Below are 19,199 nucleotides of genomic sequence, written 5' to 3' on the forward strand. Positions count from 1 at the left end.
AGGCATTACTTGAAATGAAGGCAGTTTGTGTCTGTCAAATACTAAAGAGAACTTCTAGCTCTGAAACCGGAAATATTTGTATGAACTTTTGACCTTTAAAAATATATTCTTTTCCAAAAACAAAGACGACATTGCAAATTAGTGAGGAAAAGATAGACATTTCTAAATGACATTGGAATAAAGGATAGCCATGTGGAAAAAGAAATTTAATTTCACCCTAACACCACAAACATCTGAGATCTGAAATACAAAAAATTAAAGTAAGGAAATTATACAATAGAAAAATAAAATCAGGATAAGTTTCTTTACAACTTGGGAGTTGGGAAAATATACCTTATTCACAACTTAGAAACAATAAAAGAAAAAATAAGTTTGACTACACTAAAATAAAAAAAATTATATAAGAAAAAATATCATAAATAAAAAGGACAAACTAAGAAAAGATATTTATAACTTATAGACATAGTGGTGATATTTTTATAACATGAAGATATCCTAAAATTTGAGGCAAAAAAAACTCTACAACAAACAAATAGAAACAACCAATGTGAACAAACAATATACAGAAGAATGAAACATATGACAAGATGCTCAACACCATCCATATGTTAAAATTTTATTAAGATCTCACTTCCAATTGGCAAAAATGCAATATGTTGGCAATGTATTATTTTATTTTAATGGAACAACCCCATGACAGGTGAGAATACAAATAGAGGTAACAACAATAAAGGATGATTCGACAGTAACTAAAAGAACTACTTATATACTCACTTTTTGACTCAGCAACTCCACCTCTAAGTATCCATCAAAAAATGGCAGAATTATGAAATATTTTATATACAAAGTTATTCATTGCAAAAAAATTTTTTTAAACCAGAAACAACTTAAATGCTCATCTGTACAGACTGGTTAAATAAATTATGGTAAATTAAATAGTGCAATCAGGCCACCCGGGTGACCAAGTAGGTTAAATGTCCGACTTCAGCTCAGGTCATGATCTCGAGGTTCTCAGGTTCAAGCCCCATGTCAGGCTCTGTACCGACAGCTCAGAGCCTGGAACCTGCTTCAGATTCTGTGTCTCCCTCTCTCTCTGCCCCTCCCCGGCTCATGCTCTCTCTCTCTCTCTCTCTCTCCCTCAAAAATAATAAAAACATTAAAAATTTTTAAAAATATACTGTACAATCATAAAAAGGACTGAAGAAGATTGCTATACATATGAAATGATATGAAATGATACGAAATGATCTCCAAGATATATTAAGTGGAAAAAGAAAAATGCAGAATAGCATCTATAGCATGCTATTTTTTGTATAAGAAAAGAATTTGGTTTATTTAGCAAATTACATTTGTAAAAAGAATTTTTTGTACTAAACCTGTACGAATTACAACTTTTTACAAAAAATTAGTAGCTATAGAAAAAGAGAAGGGACAGAACAGAATAGATTGGAATGGAAGCAAGAGACCTAAAATATGAAAACTAAAATAAAAAATAAATTTAATTGTATATCAAGTTAAAGACATAAGCACACGTGCGCGCACACACACACACACACACAATTCTTTTTTCACATAGTATTTTAACTTTCAATACTTAATGGAATAGAATATATTTCATGGACAAATACAGTTCAAAAAAATCTTAATGGTAGTTTGTTTGTTGGTAATATTATTGGTAATTTTATTTTAACATTATCTGTATATACACACAAATATATAATTAAATTTAATATTACTATATAGTAAAATACTCCATGTAAGAGAAACACAATATAAGCACATAATCAAAAACTTGACTCAAATATTTTAATGTTAATCCTGAATTTGAAGTATCATAATAAATTCATGATTTCTTCTCCTTTGAAAAAATTCAAGTGCCCTAACTCTGCCCACTGAAGAGGCTGGAATTAATGACCACCAAATGGCACTGAGCACAGGAAACACCCATTGAGCATATCTAGCATTATGGTTTCCAAACGCCATTTCCTTCTAAAAGTACTCAGACACCAAAATCATAAAATACCTAGGAATAAACCAAACCAAAGAGGTAAAAGATCTGTACGCTGAAAACTATAGAAAGCTTATAAAAGACATTGAAGAAGACACAAAGAAATGGAAAAACATTCCATGCTCATGGACTGGAAGAACAAACATTGTTAAATAGTACCCAAAGCAATCTACACATTCATTGCAATCCTTATCAAAATAATAGTATTCTTCACAGAGGTAGAACAAACAATTTTAAAATTTGTATGGAACCAGAGAAAAGAATCTGCATAGCCAAAATAATGTTGAAAAAGAAAACCAAACCTGGAGGCATCACAATTCCAGATTTAAAGCTGTATTACTAAGCTGTAATCATCAAGACAGTATGGTACTGGCACAAAAACAGACACATAGATCAGTGGAACAGAATAGAGAACCCAGAAGTGACCCAACAGATGTATGGCCAATTAATCTTTGACAAAGCAGTAAAGAATATCCAATGGAAAAAAAGACAGTCTCTTCAGTAAATGGTGTTGGGAAAACTGGACAACAACATGCAGAAGAATGAACCTGGACCACTTTCTTATACAATACACAATTAATAAACTCAAAATGGATGAAAGACCTAAATGTAAGACAGGAAACCACCAAAATCCTAGAGGAGGAAACAGGCAACAACCTCTTTGACCTCAGGCACAGCAACTTCTTACAAGATATGTCTCCAGAGGCAAGAGAAACAAAAGCAAAAATGAACTATTGGGACTTCATCAAGATAAAAATCTTCTGCACAGTGAAGGAAATAATCAGCAAAACTAAAAGGCAACTGATGGAATGGGAGAAGATATCTGCAAATGACATCAGATAAAGGGTTAGTTTCCAAAATCTATAAAGAACTTATGAAACTCAACACCCAAAAAACAAATAATCCAGTGAAGAAATAAGCAGAAGACATGTTTTCCAAAGAAGGTATCCAGATGGCTAACAGACACATGAAAGGATGCTCATCACTCATCATAAGGAAAATACAAATCAAAACCACAATGAGATACCACCTCACACCTGTCAGAATGGCTAAAATTAACAACTCAAGGAAACAACAGATGTTGGCAAGGATGTGGAGGAATTTTTGCACTGCTAGTGGGAATGCAAACTGATGCAGCCACGCTGGAAAACAGTATGGAGATTCCTCAAAAAATTAAAAATAGAACTACCCTACAACACAGCAATTGCACTACTAGGTATTTATCCAAAGGATACAAAAATGCAAATTCCATGGGTCACATTCACCCCGATGTTTATAGCAGCAGTATCAACAATAGCCAAACTATGGAAAGAGCCCAAATGTCCATCGACTGACAAATGGGTAAAGAAGATGTGGCATATATATACAATAGAATATTACTGGGCAATCAAAAAGAATGAAATCTTGCCATTTGTAACAACATAGATGGAACTAGAATACATTATGTTAAAGGAAATAAGCCAGAGGAAGATAAATATCATATGATTTTGCTGATATGTGGAATTTAAGAAACAAAACAGATGAACATAAGGGAAGTGAAGGAAAAGTAAGGGAAGAGAAGGAGGCAAACCATAATAGATTCTTAAATACAGAGAATAAACTGAGGGTTGCTGAAGATGTATTGGGTGGGGGATGGGTTAAATGGTTAATGGGAATTAAGGAGAGTACTTGTTGGGAGGAACACTAGGTGTTATATATAACTAATGAATCACCAAATTCTACTCCTGAAACCATATATATATTAAACACTATATATTAACTAACTTGGATTTAAATAAAATTTTAAAAATTAAATAATAAAAAGTAAAAGGACTCAGGGACTTCTGAAAAATATCTGATTCTCAATGTGGATCTGGAAATTTACAAGATGAACATTCTGCTTTGTCAAGGAGTAAGGAAATTGTCAAAGTCGAAGGGTCATTTCCAAAGGTCACAGAAGCCAGTATGAAGGAGTGCCTATTGGCCAAACTTGAAATGATTTGAGTGTCAAGTATAATGAATGTAATTGTTTAAGGCATTTAATATAGATGTATTTTAAATGGGTAAATAATAATAAAAAAGGAAGAAAGCAAAAAAAAAATCTAATACACAGCATTTAAAAAATCTTTACTTCAAAAAATGTCAATTAAAAGGATGGAATTAAGTTTCCATCTTGCCTTTACTCTATTAAGTATATTTCAGAGATCCAAAATTATTCTTCTTTATGCAAGAAAGTTCTTTACCTAATGGTGGGGATGAAATTATAGGATTGTGATATAGAAATTACAGATTTCTCAAAAACACATTTTATAACCTGAAATGAAATAATTGATTCAAACCTCATCAATAGATAAAATCATTGGATGACAGGGATATTTACAATGGAGGGAGGGACCAGGCTGCCACCATCCAAAATCCCCTGATCACTCATTCTTTGCATCACAAAAATGTAGGTAATCCGTTCACCTTAATGTGTTGTGACATAAGACACATTATGCCATCTATAAGAAATTCTTAACAAAAAGTGCAAGGGAATTACAATAAGGGAATAGGACATTCTTGCCTTAACTGGGGTGGACACCAAAAGCATTACCAGTAGCCATCACCCAGAAATTTACATACTACACACATTCCACAGTCATAAACTTTTTTGAAAAGAACTGAAAATACCCTCCCTGATAACTGTCAGCTCTAGGACAGGTAGCTGTCTCTGAGATCTGCAGTCAAGCAGAAGGAAGGAAATAATAAAGAGAAAAGTACAAATCAATGAAATATGAAACAAAATACAATAGAAAAAATCAATGAAACCAACAGTCAGAATGATACAGAAAAAAAGAGCAAAGACACAAATTACCAATGTCAGTAGTGAAAAAGGACACTTCAATAGAAATCTGAAAAGACATTACAAAAATAATAAGGGAGTAGCAAGCGTTTGCATTACTTGAAAAGCAAAGAACTATAATTGTTTGTATGATACTTTTACAAATACACTTAGGAGGGGATGTAGATGGAATGGGATTAATTGCTTCTGGCTTGTCTGAAGACTAAGGACCTCCCAAGAAATCTGCAAGGTGCAAGACTTTTTCTTTCTTTGGAAAAGAAATAGGAATCCCATAGAAATATACAAAATGAGGCAAATCAAGATGTAAAAACAGCTTTTTCATGCCAAAGACAAAACATTAATAACACCTCAAAGTGAGCCCATAGCTGGACTTGAAGAAGTACTCCTGGAATAATACTACTAAAAAGAGCACACAATGAAAAGGGGGAAATCCCAACTTTTTCCAGGAATGTGATAAGGTTTTTCCATTGAGTATGAAATACATTCTTTTTTATATTTTTATACCACATCTTTTTTTTTAATTTTTTTTAAATATGAAATTTATTGTCAAATTGGTTTCCATACAACACCCAGTGCTCATCCCAACAGGTGCCCTCCTCAGTGCCCATCACCCACCCTCCCCTCCCACCCATCCCCCATCAACCCTCAGTTTGTTCTATGTTTTTAAGAGTCTCTTATGGTTTGGTTCCCTCCCTCTCTAACCTTTTTTTTTTTCTTCCCCTCCCCCATGGGTTTCTGTTAAGTTTCTCAGGATCCACATAAGAGTGACAACATATGGTATCTGTCTTTCTTTCTCTGACTTATTTCACTTAGCATAACACTCTCCAGCTCCATCCATGTTGCTACAAAAGGCCATATTTCATTCTTTCTCATTGCCACGTAGTATTCCACTGTGTATATAAACCACAATTTCTTTATCCATTCGTCAGTTTATGGACATTTAGGCTCTTTCCATAATTTGGCTATTGTTGAAAGTGCTGTTAAAAACATTGGGGTACAAGTGCCCCTATGCATCAGCACTCCTGGATCCCTTGGGTAAATTCCTGGTGGTGCTACTGCTGGGTCATAGGGTAGGTCTATTTTTAATTTTTTGAGGAACCTCCACACTGTTTTCCAGAGTGGCTGCACCAGTTTGCATTCCCACCAACAGTGCAACAGGGTTCCCGTTTCTCCACATCCTCTCCAGCATCTATAGTCTCCTGATTTGTTCATTTTAGCCACTCTGATAGGCATGAGGTGATATCTCAGTGTGGTTTTGATTTGTATTTCCCTGATGAGGAGCGACGTTGAGCATCTTTTCATGTGCCTGTTGGCCATCTGGATGTCTTCTGTGAAATACATTCTAAGGAAACGTATTGATATGCCATTTATACCAGGGAATATTAATAAATTATATTATAAATTCTCTCAATTTGAGAGGAACTCCTATTATGATTGGTGTATAAAGACTAATTACGCTCTTATTTAAACTAGCCTAGGGAAGCAAACTCCAAGAAAGGAAAGTAAAAATGCTTTTGAAATGCTGGCCCTTTAAGAACTTGAAAAAGTCGAAATTCGTGAGGAAAGAAAGAAAGAAAAAGAACAAGTTCACCTGAATCATATTAATGGATTTAGTTGCTACATTATAAGATAAAGAGAAAATAAATGCTGGTTTAATCAACCTATCAAAAAGTTTGTCTTTTTTTTTTTTTAAGTAGAACTTTAGTTCTTTTAAGTGAAGTTTAAAGAACTTTTAATATTGGTCATGTAAATACAGAAAAATTCCATAAGGATAAGTTTGGGTAATATTCCTAAACAAAGCAAATCCTGCTAAGGTGCTAGTGTGTGACAGTTCTCAGTTACCTACTTCCCAGTTTTCTCTATAACTGAATGACTAAAAGTTGCTTAGTTTTTTTTTAAGTTGAAGCTAATATAGATGATATGGAGTTGCAAAGAGATACTGGTATGGTATGATAGGTGTGTTTTACATGTTTCTCAAGGCAACCAATGCAATTTTATTAGGATGGCAAATTCAGTGAGGGTAGCAATTGTCCTGGACCTGCTGATGAGGCTAATATTTTTTTTAATATTAAACACCTAAGTAATTTTATGCCTATTTGTGCATGTTTAAATACATGCATATATAAATGCATACAGTAGAAAACAAAGAAAGCTTAAAAATCATAGTTCAGAAAAAGATTGATCTTTGAGTATAATTTTTGTGTTTTTTATGCTCTTAAACCATTTTTTAAATTGTTATTTCTGTTTCCAATTTTGGTAAAATACATATAATTTAAGTCATTTTTAACATGAACGTTCTTTGTTTCTGAAAAGCCTGTGGTTTCAAATATCTGTTATACTTGCTATTATATTTACTTTAAATATTTTAAATATTATTCCTTTTCTAAACCAAGTAATAGTTTCCTAACTTTAGGCATCTGTGATTGAGGCTATATCGATGTAATGACCAGTTTCCTCTGACAAATCTCTTTAAAACTGTCTTTCCCAAGTGTAGGCCCAAATTCAGAATGCTAAAATTCTTAACATACCTTTTTCACTCAAACAATCCTTGGTGCTCCTCAGATAGGTCACTGAGTTTACTACTTTACCTTATAAAGGATGGATACTGGATATAATTGAAATATTATTTCTACACGTATTAACAATCTCAATCACCATGAAAGCTAACTAATATAAATGGCCCAGAGACCCTCTCTTGGCATCTAGAATCAGAAAATTCCTTTTCCTTTCTTAAGTAGACCTTACAACAACTCTCGAATTCAGGCACCCCATTTATAGAAACCCTTCTCATTAAAGGTAGAAGAAAAAACTGTGCTTTGTGATGCTTATCTCCCAAACTGGAACCTTGTCATAAACCCATTGTTTTCCTTGGCATTTTTCTTGATCTTGTGTGTTGATTCATCATGTTTACAAGTGGGAGGGCAGCAGCTCCACTTGTTAAAGTCTCCGTAGAAGGTATTCTGGCCTCGCCTGTCCCACTATGACTCTCTAATAGAGTTCAGGCCTCATTACTCCAAACTAGCACCCAGCACTTCCGGGCCAGCCTGACTACCACCAAAAAATCTACTTTGTCTGTTTCTCATATAATTGTCAACTGCTGACCCAATCTAAATCCAGCCACATTACTACTTTCACTTCCTGGTAGAGACGACTTTCATGACCATTTAACAGTTTTCCAATACTCTGTTATATCTGTTATATACTTGTAAGTCGCTTAGAGAGTTGATCTTAAAAACTCTCACCACTGTAGAACCAAACTAAAATGGAGACACTAATGTCAAGGACAAAATAGAGGTGGTCAGCACAGGTGCGTGAAGGAAATGTAACCTAACCTAACACGAATTTATGGCTCTTCCCAGAAATCAGCAGAGGATACCAGCTCGTCCCCGAACACCACATCTGTTCATGCCGTCTCTGGACTTTCTTGTTCCCCTGACTCACCTACCCTGATTCAAATAGGGGAAAAAACCCACTAGGCAACCAATTAGCTGCAAAATAATGTCCTCATTGACCCCATAAAAATCCCTTTGTGAACAACTCAGGGTTTACTGCTCCCGTAGCCTTGAGTTTTGCAGCTTGCAGGTGGAAAGCCTTGCAAGAAACACCTTTCTTCGTTTTATTCAGTATGCAGAGTTTGGTTTTTGACACCACAAAAAAGACAGAGTAATCATGTGATGTGATAGAAGTGTTAGCTAACACTGTGGTGGTAATCATTTTGCAATATATAATTATATCGAATCAACATACTGTACATCTTAAATTTACACAATGTTGCATGTCAATTATATATGAATAAAGCTGGAGGGAAAAAAGAATTTAAATTAATAGCTGTTCATAATGCTCCATCTTGATTCAACTCATGTTCTTTTAAAAACCCTGATACATTATTTGTTGATGACACATATCTTAAAAATAATCAATGTATATTTTGTGCTGGGCAGTGTTTATAGAAGCTACCTCATTTAAAGCTTTAAGTTAACAGCTCTGTTGATAATAGATAAGACTTAGAAGTCATTGATGATTGCAACTTTGTTGGGTCCCCAGAAGCACATTCATTTGTGTAGAATATTTATTAGAGTGTACACTTGCCACACGAAGCACCCACAATGACAAAGGCAAATTGATCCAGACTTTTCAAAAATATTGGAGGGGGGTATTTCCCGAGAGATGTGACAGGTGACCAAATCTTGCCTTTCCTGTAATTATCTTGACCCAGCAAAAATGATAAAAGTATGGTATGACTCCCCTCAAGGCCAGTTTGAGCATTTACGAGATTTCATTTAGTTGCCCCAAAAACAAAGCTTTAATTAAGTTTTAGAAATATATATATATATATATATATATATACACATATATATTTTTTAATTTTCTGGTGAAATTGAAGCTTTCTTTGCTAAAAGTCTAACATTCTAATTTTTGAGGGGGAAAACTTACCCCCGCCTTAACAGGTGAAATGCTTAGGAAGTTATACAAGATTCTTCTTTTACTTTTTTAAAATGTTTCTTTATTTATTTTGAGAGAGAGCGCACATGCACGTAAGTGGGGCAGGGCAGAGGGAGAGGGAGAGAGAATCCCAAGCAGGCTCCATGCTTAGCGTGAAGTCTGACATGGGGCTCGATCTCACAACTGAGAGATCATGACCTGGGCCAAAATCAAGAGTTGGGTCCTTAACCAACTGAGCCACGAAGGCACTCCCAATACTCTTCCTTCAAAACAAAACTCATTGGCGGCAGCAGGACTCAGCTTTGGCCTCCTGCCACTTCCTCTCAGCTCCATTGATACCTTCACCATGGTCCCAGCTGGTAGTGCACTGATTGGAACGGCTGTCATGAGCAGAACTTAGTTTTGAACATGAATAACCATGGCTTTGTGGTGTGTACTTTTAATAGAAAAGTCTCCAAAGTTGGTAATTTCTTGACCAATGGGGCAAAGGCAACCAAAGTGGTTGATGCTCACTCCAGGCTGAAGAAGTGCAGGCCGGTCATACTGTTTGTGATGGCTGGTTAAGCTGTTGACGATTTCATTGAAAAATTAGTGCCATTGTTAGACGCTGGTGACATCATCATTGATGGAGTAACTTCTGGATACAGGGATACCACAGTGTTGAGACCTCAAGGCCAAGAGTATCTTGTTTGTGGAGAGTAGAGTTAACGGTGGAGAGGAAGGGGCCCAGGATGGCCAAGAGGGACAAAAAAGGCTGGCCACACATCATTTTGTGACTGGGTGGGAGATGAGGGAGCAGGACACTTTGTGCAGATGGTGCACACTGGAATAGAGAACGGGGAAATGCAAACTCATCCATAAGGCTTACCGCTTGATGAAAGATGTTCCAGGCATGGAGCACAATGAGATGGCAAAGGCATTTGAGGAATGGAATAAGACAGAGCTAGGATTGAAATCACAGCCAATATTCTTAAGTTCCAAGACAGCAATGGCAAACACCTGCTGCTGACGATCAAGGACAATGAGAGGCAGAAGGGCACAGGAAAGTGGACCACCATCTCAGCCTTGGAGTACCATGGTCCTGTCACCCTCCTTGCAGAAGCAATTTTTCTTGATGTTTATCATCTCTGAAGGATGAGAGGATTTAAGTTAGCAAAAAGCTGAAGGGTCCCCAAAGATCCAGTTTGAAGGTGGTAAGAAATCATTCCTGGAGGACAATCAGAAGGCCCTCCATGCTTCCACGATCATCTTATGTGCACAAAGCTTCATGCTGCTAAGACAAGCAGCCACGGAATTTGGCTGCACCCTCAACTATGGTGGCATCACCCTGACATGGAGGGGGTCTGCACCATTAGGAGTGTGTTCCTAGGAAAGATAAAAGATGCATTTGATCAAAACCCATAACTTCAGAATCTACTACTAGATGACTTTTTTAACTCAGCTGTTAAAAACTACCAGGACTCCTGGCAGCAGGCAGTCAGCACTGGTGTCCAGGCAGGTATTCCCGTGCCCTGCTTCACCACTGCCTTTTCCTTCTATGATGGGTACAGACACAAGATGCCACCTGCCAACCTTATCCAGGCCCATTGGGGTTACTTTGGGGCTCACACTTATGAACTCTTAGCCAAACCTGGGCAGTTTAATCACACTAATTGGACAAGCCATGGTGGCAGCAATGGCATCATCTTCATACAGTGCCCAATCAGACTGGTTACCCGCCACAATGCCACAGACTGGGACATTCCACTTACCACACAGCACTGCTCATACAGCCCTCTGCCCAATTTTCTGATCAGACCTCTTAAAATAAATTCTCATAAGAGACTCCTGAAGGAGCCAACCTGAGTTTACTTGTAACATAGATCTGTGAGAACCACCTTGCCCTCTGCCCTTGCTTCTTAAGACCAACCAGGAGCTGAGGCACTTGGGTGGCTCAGTCGATTGAGTGTCTGACTTTGGCTCAGGTCATGATCTCATGGTTCATGAGTTCAAGCCCTGTGTTTGGCTGTGTGTTGACAGCTCAGAGCCTGGAGCCTGCTTCAGATTCTGTGTCTCCCTCTGTCTCTGCCCCTCCCCATTCGTGTTCTGTCTCTGTCTCTCAAGTATAAATAAATGTTAATTTTTTTTTATTTATATTAAAAAAAAAAAAAAAGACCAACCAGGAGTTGACCGTGTGCGAGGTAATGTGAATCAGCTCCGGAAACAGTTTTCCAAGTATCCCCTGTGGTTAGGGAGTCAGTGGCAGTTTCACTTGATAGAAGCACACATAGATGGGCGCAGTTTCTGTGGAATTTGCTCAAATTGAAGCGGAATTCCTTTGTTTCCCTACTTAATAAAAGATCCATTGTAAAAAACAAAAACAAAAACAAAAAGACACTCATTGGCCTATTAGCATAAAAGCTCTGAGGAGGTAAAAAGAATTAATAATATTTTTAAGTTTTTTACATTTTTATTCTTAAAAAATCCATAGTTACAGGAAAGTCCCAAGAACAGTTAACTCCTATGTGCCCTTCATCTGTATTCACTAATTGTTAACATTCCCACATTTGCTTTATATGTCTCTCCTTTCTCTGTCTTTATATATATTATATATATTCATAAAAATAATAAAATGATTATTATTACTAATGCTGAACCATTTAAAAGTTGATTACAGATATTATGACCTTTCTTTTTATGTTTTTAATTGTTGACCCTATATTTTTAAATACTCTTATGTTTCTCTTTTAGGAATAGGCATATTTTCTTACAAAACCTCATTCCAGTGATCAAATTCAGAAAAATCAATATTGGTACAGTGTCATAATATAATACACTACTCATCTCCTATACATCATTCTTGATCTAGAATCCATTCCGGAATCACCAGTTGCAATCACTGATTGTCATGTCTCTTTACTTTATCTGTCACAGTTTCTCATCTGTCTTTACCTTTATGAGATTGATATTTTTTAAGCATACAAGCAAGTTGTTTTATGGACTCTCCATCAGTATGGGCTTTTTGATGTTTTGTTATAATTAATTTTTAGATGTTTGGCAGGAGAACCAAGTAACTGATGCTGTTTGTAGTGTACCACATCTAGAGACACATGATGGTCATTTATCACTATTGCTAGTGATGTTAACTTCAATTGCTTGGCTCAGTTGGCTTCCACAAGAATTCAAGGTTCCATCATCAATATTTCCTTTGTAATTAATAAGTAATCTGTGAGTAAATACTCTAAGACAGTTTAATTATCTCTTCCTCATCAAACTTTCACCTAGTCATTTCAGCATTTAATGATTATTGCCTAAGTCAGTGATCATTATGGCACTTGCAGAATGATGATTTTTTTCCAACTCTATCTTTCCTCCTACATTTATTATATAATATTCCATGATAAAAGAAGAGCTTTTCCTTTTCTCCCATGTATTTACTTATCATAAATACATAATTAATTATTATTTGATTTAATGTGTTCTTTTTTTGAAAGAGAGAGAGCACACACAAATGGGGATGGGACAGAGGGAGAGGGAGAGAGAGAATCTTAAGTAGGTTCCATGGCAGCGCAGAGCCCAATGCAAGGCTCAGTCTTACGATTGTGAGAGTTGAAATCAAGAGTTTCTCGGGGCTCCTGGGTGGCTCAGTCGGTTGAGCATCCGACCTCGGCTCAGGTCATGATCTCACAGTCTGTGAGTTCGAGCCCCGGTCAGGCTCCGTGCTGACAGCTCAGAGCCTGGATCCTGTTTCGGATTCTGTGTCTCCCTCTCTCTCTGACCCTCCCCCGTTCATGCTCTGTCTCTCTCTGTCTCAAAAATAAATAAACGTTTAAAAAAATTTAAAAAAAAGAATTGCTTAACCAACTGAGCCACCCAGAAGCCCCTTTGCTGCTATATTTGTATTGATAGTTAGATTGTCCCAGATTTGCCATTGAGATCCCTTCAAGCTGGCTCCTGTGTCCTTTTTACAATGCCCATTAGTTTTTAGAGCTTCCTTTTTTTTTATTATTATTATTAAATAAGGTCCTTCAGACTTATCTTGAATTTTCTGTGTCCCAGCCCCGGAATCAGGCAAGTCTCTAATCTACTGAGAAACCATCACATGGTTTATTTAATGTTTATTTATTTTTTAGAGAGAGACAGACAGAGTATGAGCAGGAGAGGGTCAGAGAGAAAAGGAGACACAGAATCTGAAGCAGGTTCCAGGCTCTGAGCTGTCAGCACAGAATCCAATGGGGCTTGAACCCATGATGTGAGATTATGACCTGAGCCAAAGTTGGACGCTTAACCAACTGAGCCACCCAGGCACCCCTTATGTGGTTTGTTTAAATCTACCTAGAGTGTTTGTTCTGTACAATAATATCAATAAGTTTATGTCTCCTCAACATATGCTCTCAAGGAATCTTTTTCCTACATTTATGTTTTCTCATGCTGACTACATGAAAATGTGGTATATACTTTGACAAGATCATCCTGCCCTAGCTGTTTTTAGTGGAGAATGGTATTTCAAAACCAAACTCTGGGTGTTAACTGCTCATTATACCAGTGTGTAATTGTTTCTTAGCTCAATCAGCAGATAAAACTAAGAAACATAGACTTTTATTATAGATATGGTGTATTTTAAACCATGAATTAGGAAATGCGTATATATTTTTATACTATGAATTTTTAGACATCTAATTCCAATCTAATACCACAATATTCTTTATTTTTTTAATTTATTTTTATTTATTTTGAGAGAGATAGTGAGAGCAAGCAGGGAAGGGGCAGAGAGAGAAGAGGGAGACAGAATATCAAGCAGGCTCTGCATTGTCAGTACTGAGCCCAATTCAGGGCTCAAACTCAAGAACTGTGAGATCATGATCTGAGCTGAAATTAAGAGTCAGCCACCACCCAAGTGCCCCTAATACCACAATATTCTTTTCTACCTTTCCAAATTCTATATTTGTATCTCTCTTCCGCCACAGAGACAAACCTGACTCCCAATAATAAGATTATATTGACTCAGTTCTCAATCCTACTGTATATACAAAATGGTTCCAGAATTTCCACACCCAGTACTATACAAATGAGAACAATTTTGAAATGTTCAAGGAACAGGATTTGGTTTTTTGGATTCACAGTTGTTTTGGGTTGTGGGGGTGGGGGAGTTTGTAGTTTTGTTGTCTTTAAATTGAGGGTGTATAATCAAAGCACTGTGTTTAAAAGTTATGAACTAAGAGTATTTAAAATTAGAACAATTAATATTTACAGAAGAATTTGATCCTCCTTATCTTAAAGTTCTTCCCTAACCTTAATTATGATATAATGTACATCACAAAATCCCCATAAATTCTCACGTTTTTACTAAGTTATCCTTATTACATCTTGATCTTGACAGGTATTTTCAAAACCTAGTATCATCTACAATCATACCCAACAGGTGCAAACTGTACTTCCTAAAGAGATACCTGTGCACACACCCCTATGTAATACACAACTGGTAGATTGGTTATATGGGGAAAGACACCGATGAAAATCAGTTTTAGAACTGTATTGGAAACAGGGTCATTCAAGTGTTTCTAACCACTAATGCTGTTCTTAAATTCCAGAACACATAATCCATGGATTTATACTTTCCAATGCAAATGTACCAAGGATTTTTACAATCTAAATATCCATTCCCATTGGAGATCTAATTCAGAAGCAGGATATTTACAGAAATAAAAAAGACAACTGCCACAGACCATTGCCATGGCTGCCAACATTGCCAATTGTGGAATTTTATATCTGGTCCAGATCCTCCTAAAAAGTATTAACCCAAACACATCTAATGCATACGTCTCAATCGAACTCTAGGCCTCCCACAATTACTGCTGTTACATATATACCCAGGGCCTCACAATCACCTATATGACGTCAAAAATGGGAAGGGACACGTCACTAACGATGCAAATTATAAGTCAACTGTTTTGTCACAAATCAGTTCAGAACCATCACGTGATTTGTTTAAAGCTACCAAAAATGTTTGTTCTTCACAATTAGACTAATTACAACTAGGCAGAAACTGGTACTGACTGATTATCTTTATGCCCTCTCAGTACACACCCAGGGGACTATTTTTCCTATATAATTAGATGGGCCTTCCATGCTAATGACATCAACATATGACGTATACTTTGAGAAAATCATACTGCTTTTCTAAGGATTCAAGACAAATCCCTCTGCATCTCATATTTGTGGTGAGAAACCTGGCAAGGTAACTTATCAAAAAAGATCCAAGATACCAGGTACCATGAAAATGTCGTCCTCAGACTGAAATGTGTGATCCACAATTTATAACTGACTATAACTGAATGACAAATAAAAGAGCTTAAGCACTCAACCCACAAAAAAATTGTTGGCTAGACTAGTTCCAGCTAATAAAATTGTCCCTGACTATTTACAGGCCAACCAAATCCTGAATCAATACAATAACTAATGCCCAGGGAAACACTTGAAGAAAAGTGGAATCATTAATTTGGGGGAGAAGGAAGGGGTTGGAATGGTACATAGATTTTAGGGTTGGCCAAATTTATCCATGAGACTTATACTCCTGGTTGGTTCTAGGCCAATTAAAAATTAGATACGAAGTGGGATTGCAAATATTTCTTTTAATATTATGACTGTCCTCATACATCTTCCCTTTTCTACTGAATCATATTGCTTAAAAGCTATTCCATTGCCACTATGCCAGAGTGACAACTAGCTGATGCTACCACTGTCAAAACAACTGAAGTCACTACAACTCACTTAGCCCACTTTGACCAAAAGGAGGACAGTATTATGATAAGCAAGAAATAGTACAGTCATCGTTTCACTAAGGAGGGGTGTTCAGCGAAGTCCAGGCAACAGTTCAGCAATAGTCATGCCCAGAAATAAAACACATCATTTTCAGAGTTTTCAGAAAGAGTTTTCAGAAAACTCATAAATAACTACAGTTACCTTCCCTGACAAATGCCAGTTTGCTTCAAAGAAAATGTTCCCCCTGATAAGTTTTAACTAATAGTTAAATACACATTTGAGCTCAAAGCTAATGTTACTGTCAAATTGAATTTTTGATGAAATAGCTTTTTAAAAATATTACTTAGATCTATTAATTCAATTTCATTTGATAATAAAGCAGAACAGGGGTGGGGTAAGTTCAGAGGGTCAGAGAACGAGTTAATAAATGATTAATGGAAAAATATCCCTGGAAGGCAGTATAATAAAATGCTTTTGCTTTTTTCTTCCCTAATTCCTCCTCTTCATCCTCCCCTGCCTCCTCCTCCTTCTCCTCCTCCTCCTCCCCCTCCTCCTCCTCCCCCTCCTCCTGGCTGTGATTTAAAATAAACAAAGTTCTTGGGCAACTAATGTTAATTGTATGTATAGTACTGTGCTCATTGTGGGGCTTCTGTTTAAAAAATAAAATAAAATGGGGCCTATGGGATAAATACAGTGAGTCATACTTCTCCTAGATTTCTCTTCCAGGCATTTCAGTATTATCTCCATTGTGTTCCCACTTGAGTGTTGTAAACTAAAATGCTGAGTGGAATCCCAAGGGGAATCAACTTCCCAGCTTCGGTGGTGTCCAACTAATGTTCTCCTTGAACTCAAGTTGTAAATCAACTCACAGAGAGAAGGAAAGAGTCATAGTAGTTGCTGCCAAGAGAGTAAACAGTTTTCGAACACTACCAATTTAATGTAAAGATTCAACTTATTAAATTTATATTGTCCCTTTTATGATTAGAGCAAGTTCGTTCCCAAAAAAGTTCAATTATAAAACCATCAATAGGACTTACTCATCTCAATAGGTCATTTTGTTTCCAGGTAAATTATACTAATTATTAATATGTACAAGTCCCATTTGTACATAAAGAAAACCTTAGGTACAAAAAAAAGGAGATAATAATTAACTAAACATCCTTCATATTTAAATAACTGATCTAAGAGGAAATAATAAGATATGTTCATTCATCATTTCAGAAAACAACTCTAAAACACTGGAAAATTCCTGAACTATATAGATTTCATTATTAATAAGGAATACTCCCCTTTCTCAGGATGACTTCCTTTTAATTAAACCATATTAGATAGTGCTGTTGAAGGGCACCTGATTCTTTTGATTCTTTTTTAATCTATAAAAGTTTAAATATAGCAAAATAGTCAAAATGTTAGTCAATTAACTATTTTTTCATCTTACTATTTTCGATGCATTACTAGATATCTTCAGTTATAACTGCATTCCCAACTACCTAAAAAGAAATTTTATGGCTTCCCCTGCTGCCCCCCCAAACTTCCTTTGTAATCAACTAATGTCAGATCAAAACGATTAACTCAACTCTAACAATATTTTTTGTATCTCACTAGCTTTTAATAATTACTTTAGAATTCCTTCCCAGACACTTGATTATTAATAGCAGAAAGTCATATGACTACATTAGATTACATCAGCTAAACCTCCAAAGCAACTGTTCCTCTCCACTTTGGAAAGAAATCAACACCTCAGGCTTCCTCACAGAGATAAAACACAATACACTGTAACCCACAGTAATTAAAATCTCTGTTAGCACATCTTTCATTTCCACAGCTTCCTCTTACTACTGTTAAAGATTTTAAAAAATTGACAAAGGTTTTATCCACCTCTGTCCTTTAGGGAATGGGGAAGAATATAAATAAACAACAGTAAACAGCTTAGTAACTGCTCCTGACAGGAGCTATGCAAAGAAATGTGGTTGAAAGCATCACTATGGCTTCACCAGGTTCAATCATTTTGAATTATTTTCCACCGTATTTTATTATTGTCACTGTTAGTTCACAAGTATTTGTGGACTTTCAACTGTGTGAATCATGAAGCCAAGCACTATAACGGATATAAAGATATACACTATTCAGTCCATACCCTTAAAAAGTTTAAATGTATTGGAAATGGTAAACATAGTAGCTATAATTTATTAAGTATCCATAGTGATTTAGGCAGTTTATACATGATAACCCTACAGTCTACCCCAAATCCTGGAATACAGGCCTTATGTCACATTGTAGAAATTTAGTACTTATTCCTTAATTTGGGTATCCACCCATCCTTATCAAAATCATTTGTTTCAGGGAAAGCTGATTTTTATCTCCAGGCTTCTGGGGCCTATTCTATCTCTGTAGTTAGATGAGTCAAAAATCCTCTTTTTTTTTTTTTTTAATCAGAGCAACTTGATTGTTTTTTCTATACTTTGCAACCAAAAGCAGTCTAACTGATACCCAGGATATTTATCCTCCAAAATAAATATAATTTTCTTAAAGAGGTGAAGGTTACACTTTCTTTCATTGTGTATTAAAAATTTTAAACATTAAGGAGAAGGTTGGTGGTTTCATAATATAAAAGCCTGAAATTTCACTAAATAAATATTTGTTGGGTGAATAAATTGGCTGAACAAGTGAATGAATAATGAATAAACTATTGAATATAAAATAATTCGCTATTCCTATTTGCCCCTACCCTCCCAGGCCAATATCCATGATTCAAATTGTTATGTTAGAAGAAAAGAAAGAACAATAATTGATTATAAGTCAGCTTTTTTAATTTATTTAGGGTTTTTTTTTTAGCCAGTTGATGATAGCCTGCTATCTCTGTATACTATAGTAAATCATACTAACCTACCCTCTTCCCTGCTTGACATTACTTAAAAATCACACAAAGCTGAGGTTAGATGGCTAGCACCCAAAGAGTCAGAAATAGAAAAGAGTCACACATCTGACACTTGCCCCTATGTATACTGACCTCCTTCTCACATTTCTATCCATCAGTAAGTCATGTTCCCCAAAGGATGAGAGATTAGACAATAGAATGTGCGCGAGTTTTGTTCTGTTTTGTTTTGTTTGATCAAAGTGCAGAAAAAGATCTCACTCAACTGCCAGTGGTAGTTGTTACAGACATTAATGTCATGACTTAGGGAT

At 36.1% G+C, this 19,199-nt stretch overlaps 1 pseudogene; it reads left to right on the forward strand.

Moving 5' to 3' along the window:
- Positions 1-9,618: 9,618 nt before the first annotated feature.
- LOC107179672 lies at positions 9,619-11,117 on the forward strand (annotated as a pseudogene).
- The last annotated feature ends 8,082 nt before the right edge of the window (positions 11,118-19,199 follow it).

Source organism: Panthera tigris, chromosome F2 (genome assembly GCF_018350195.1).
Source record: "Panthera tigris isolate Pti1 chromosome F2, P.tigris_Pti1_mat1.1, whole genome shotgun sequence".
In the NCBI taxonomy this organism is placed as follows: domain Eukaryota; kingdom Metazoa; phylum Chordata; class Mammalia; order Carnivora; family Felidae; genus Panthera; species Panthera tigris.